The following is a 5,242-nucleotide window of genomic DNA, read 5'->3' as shown; positions in this document are numbered from 1 at the left end:
CATACCTGTCTGTAGATGTAATGCAGACATACACACAAGATAGTTCCTTGGTGCTGTATCAGCTTCTATTTTTACAGGCTGGCCCATTTTTGGCTTTGGATCAAACAACCACTTTCCTTTTTGTTTTGTTTTTTCATTTTACAATTCCCTTTCTATAAAGGTTGTTCATATGCATGGGAGAGAATGTGAACAAGGAAAGCAACTTTGCTGTAATAAGAACATCTTGTGACACCTGGAAGACTAACATATAATAAAATGCCACATACTGGTAGGCCTTGATTTAATGACCACAATTGACCCCAAGATTTCCATTGCTAAGCAAGACAGTTGTTAAGTGAATTTTGCCCATTTTACAACCCTTCTTGCCCTTGTTCCATGATGGTGAGCTTATAGCACATGTGCCCAAAGTGGCAGAGATACAGAGCTGTATCTCCAGGCATGCCAGCCATCTCCTGTTGGCCTTCTGGTTTCCAGGGCTGGCCAGCTGGTCTTCACACACACATGCATGCCAAAACCTGGAAGACCAGGTGACTGGCGCACATGCTGGAAATTGGAAGCTCAGCTCTTCCGGTTTCTGGTGCTCCTGCGCGTAAGGTTCACCAACACTGCCCTAGTTGTTAAGTGAATCACTGCAGTTAAGTCAGTTACATGGTTGTTAAGTGAATCTGGTGACATGCCAGATGACAAGGGTCTGAATTTTGATCACGTGACCATGGGGAATGCTGCAACAGTCATGTGAAAAACGGCCATGAGTCAGTTGTAACTTTGAACGGTCACTAAATGGATGGTTGTAGGTTGAGGACTACCTGTAATGATTATGTGCCATCAAGTCATTGTTGACTCTTAGTGACCATTGAGATTTTCTCCATGGTGATCTGTCCTTACTGAGTCTTCAGCTCTCATTGCTACTCTTAACTGGAGCGATCTATCTTGTTGCTGGTCACCATCTTCTCTTTCTTTCCCGGCATTGGAGTCGTCTCCAGGGAGTGAGATCTTCGCATAATGTGTCTGAAGTAGGATAACTTGAACCTGTCTTTTGTGCCTCAAATGAAAACGCTGGATTGATTTCTTTTATGATCCATCAGTTTGAATTGTTGCTGTTCATGGTACTGTTAGGAGTCTTAAACACCAAAAAGGGTTGATATTCTTTCTATTTTTGCTTCGACAAAGTCCAACCTTGGCTTCAGGGGTGAAATCCTACTAGTTTGGACTTGTTCAGGAGAACCAGTAGCGAACATTGGGCCTGGGTCGCCGAACTGGTAGGGACCACTGGCTGGCCACACCCCTGAACCGGTCCAGCTGTCACCGCTCGCTCGTCCTGCCTAGTCTCTGCTTTCCACCATCCCAGCCTGCATCCCCTACTCCCACGCGGCCGGCAGCCTTTCCATGCTTGCCTGCTTTCCACACAGCCTTCTCGGTGTCCCGGTGGCCAGCTTGCAAAGGCAGGCAAGCGGAGGGCCGCATGGAAGGTAGGCAAGCATGTTGGGGCTGGCTGGCTGCGGGGAAGAGAGTCCCTTCCCCAGAGCCCTACCATGCTTGCCTGCCTTCCACATGGCCTTCCTGCCTAATCTCTTCTTGGAAACCTCCAGTGATGGAGCACCAACAACTTCTGGAGGGAAGTCATTGCATTGATTAATTGTTCTAATTTCTCCTTAGTTCTAGATTGCTTCTCTCCTTGATTAGTGCCAATTTAACCCCCTGGAAAATCTTCCCCCAAGATTTTACATAACAAACATGAGAAGTTATGCATGAACCCCTTTGCAATGCCATGTATATTTTATTTTATTTGCCTAACCCCTCTCCTTCTCCTCCTCATCCAGATCTTTCAGGGTGGGAACTTCCTCTCCCTGCCCAGACAGATCTGGAGGAGTGGGGGAAAGGTTGGAGGAAAGCAGCTTGACTCACCCACCCATACCTTTGGACACAGCAATGATTATAAATATGAACCAGTTGTCAAGCATCTGCATTTTGATCCCATCATCTTGGGAAAACTGCAAAGGTCGTCATGGTGAAAAGTGATCGTAACTCACTTTTTTCAGTGCTGCTGTAACTTTGAATGGCTCATTAAATGACCTGTTGTAAGTCGAGGACAACTTGTACAGAAGACAAGTTGGGAGATGAGGGAGTGGGAAGGGATGCTGCATAAGGAAGAATCAGATAAAAGGCGGCATAGCCCGCAGCTGCATAACGGGCAGAGAAAAAGAAAGGAATCTCCTTCTCGGGCGGTAAAAGTGACAGGGGAAAATTGTATTTCCAGATTTGCAAGATTGATGTCAACTTTCCCAGACAGGAGATATAACCAGATGAGTTTATCCTATTTTATTGTAGCAAAATCTTGCAAGTCTGACATTACAGATCTCCTGCAGTCTTTTTTACAATCTGAGAAGCTAGGGAAGTTCCTTTCTGGATTTCTTTCTCTGCACTTTATGCAGTGATGGGCTATGCAGTCTCTTATCTGATTGTTCCTTAGACAGCATCTCTTCCTTGCCCCTCTAGGCAATGACCTTCCTCGAGATCATTGCCATATATACAGGGAATGTTTTGTCCCAATTCCAGCTTCTGTGCTCCTAGATAAAATATTAGTCATTGAAATTTGAGTTCAACACCAAATCTAACTGTAGTCTTCAGCTGCTGTTGCAGACTCAAGCTAGTCTCTGATCCCTGTGGATGTGTTCAACGCACACAGCCCTCCAAGCAACAGTGGCCTTTTGTAACCTTCAGGTGTGTCTCACATTGCCCTACACTGGTGTAATAAAACTACAGTCTCAAAGGCTCTTTGCTCTTGGTGACTTCAAAGATCCTTTTCATGAATCTTTTTGGCAACAATAGGGAAGTGACTTGCTCCTAACACCTTAACTTCATGAGCTATCCTGCAACACCCATTTTCTGCTGGTTACTCTTCCATGTAACCTAATAGGATTCAAGTCAAACTAATAGCTGGACTCCAGATTAGAAAGGGAACCAACAGCAACAGCTCTCCTAACTCCAAGGTTGGGAGATACACAGCTATATGTCAAACTTGGGTCAAAGCCTCTCACTTCACAAGAAGTCCATGCATATTTTTAGAACGGAGCCTGCTTAATTACTGCGGAGAGGGTAATCCTTTAATGAATACACCCCCACAAAGAAATCCTGAAAGTGATAAAACAATTGCTCTTATTACTCAGAGCAACCACATCCCCTTGTATTAAAAGTGAATTTTTCGCTGTTTCTCAGAGTCACTGATGCAGTGGGAGAGTTGCGTGGTTATTCCACATGAACTAGAAAGTCAAGCAAGGTAGCTATGTAAAAACAGTAATAATAATATTAATTCAGCATCTGAAAAGAGTAAGCAGACTCCAAATAACTTTTGTGATGGGAACTTGTCAAATGTTTAGAATAGAATAGAATTCAATTCAATTCTTTATTATTGCGTGATTGGACACACAAGGAATTTGTCTTTGGTGCATATGCTCTCAGTGTACATAAAGAAAAATGAAATAGAATACATTCATCAAGAATCATACGATACAACACAGTGATAGTCATAGGTTACTAATAAGCAATCAAATCACACTAGGAAACAAATAAAATAATATAAATTATAAAGATACAAGCAACATGGTTTTAGTCATCAGGAGGAAGAGATAGATATAATTTGACAGTGTTGTGGGAATTAGTTTTTTAGTAGAGTGATGGCATTCAGAGGAAAACCTGTTACAGGCAAAAGAAATGAAAACATTCACATACTACATATTTCTTTTAAGCAGGGGACAATCACTGGCTACATAAACTATGCATAAGCGGCATGGGGAATTTTAGGTAGAGAATGATGCATGATTAACTGGGCCAGAGTCTAAATATCTAAACACAAATTTAGAAAATTCCTAATTTGACTCTTACTTGTATCTATCTCCCCCCCCCCTTTTGTCATACACACACACCTGAAGCAATTAGCTATCCCCCTCATCTCTATCCACCACCACCCCCAATTCTAAATCCGCCCCTATACTCTGAATAGTCAGTAGCAATTAACAGGGCCTAAAGTAGAGGCCCAGGCTTTTATTTTTAGTCCTACAGCCACCACAGCGACTCAAAAAGGCCTCCTTTCAGCGTTCCCCATGTCACACAAATTTTAATGAATGGTGCAATTGCCCCAGTAACTCAGGACTGCCCAGGAACTTTCTGTTGACAGACAGACAGACAGACAGACAGACACGTGGCTTACCCACGGCTGCTCCAAATTGCACAAGGCCTTTATTCTTGAAGTGGCTTTTGAGAATGCCACTTCAGTAGCCTCTGAAAACTATGCAAAGCACACCCCATTCTTGCCCAATTTTCAGAGTCTCCAGAGGCACTGAAAAAGCAATGGCCTTCTTGCCTGACTTTCCTGATGATCTGTCTGCAGGCCTCTCAAGAGCAGTTCTCACACAGGCTCCGCAGCTTTGAAAATTACATAAGGATGGGACGGGGGACGCTTTCGAGAATAATTGTTGATGAATGTTGGTGAACACTGGCACATCATCGAAAATGTCATGACACATGTATCATAGGTTTGACATCACTAGCTTAGCAAGTGGCCAAAAGGAGCTATAGAACGGATGGTTTATTCTTCCTCTTGCCTTTCTTTCTTTTTCTTTCCTTCTCTCTCTCTTTCCTTCCTTCCATCTGTCCTTCTTTCTTTCTTTCCATCTCTTCGTCTCTCTCTTTTGTTCAAAGAATTTTTTATTTTTTTAATTCTCTTACATACCATTTTAACTATACATTCACATGATTTCTTCTTCTTCTTTACATTTATCATTCTTATACATTTATTATTTCATTTAATAGGTTACAATATACAGTTTGAGTTGCTTTATTTACCATCCCCTCCTCCTTTTGTAACAGCACCTTGTTTTCCCTTTCTTTTCTCCCTCCCTTATCTATTTTCTTCCTTCCTCCTCTCCTTCCCCTTCCTTCCTCCCTTACTTTTCTCCTACTCCTACTCTTTCTTTTCCCCTTCCTACCCTCTCTTCTTCTCTTTCTCTTCCTTCCATCCTCACCTCTTTCTTCTTCCCCCCTTCTTCCTTTCATTCTCTCCTCCTGTCTCTGTCTCTGTCTCTTTCTGTCTGTCTGTCTCTCTCTTTCTCTGCCTTTCTCTGTCACTTTTTCTTTCCTTTTTCTTTTTTTCTTTCTTTCTCTTTTTTCTTTCTTTTCTTTTCTTCTTTCTTTCTTCTTTTCTTTCTTTCTTTCAACAAAATTCTGACCAAGATTGTAAATAATC

The sequence above is a fragment of the Thamnophis elegans genome, chromosome Z (assembly GCF_009769535.1).
Source record: "Thamnophis elegans isolate rThaEle1 chromosome Z, rThaEle1.pri, whole genome shotgun sequence".
NCBI lineage: Eukaryota > Metazoa > Chordata > Lepidosauria > Squamata > Colubridae > Thamnophis > Thamnophis elegans.
This window is presented reverse-complemented; position numbering follows the sequence as displayed.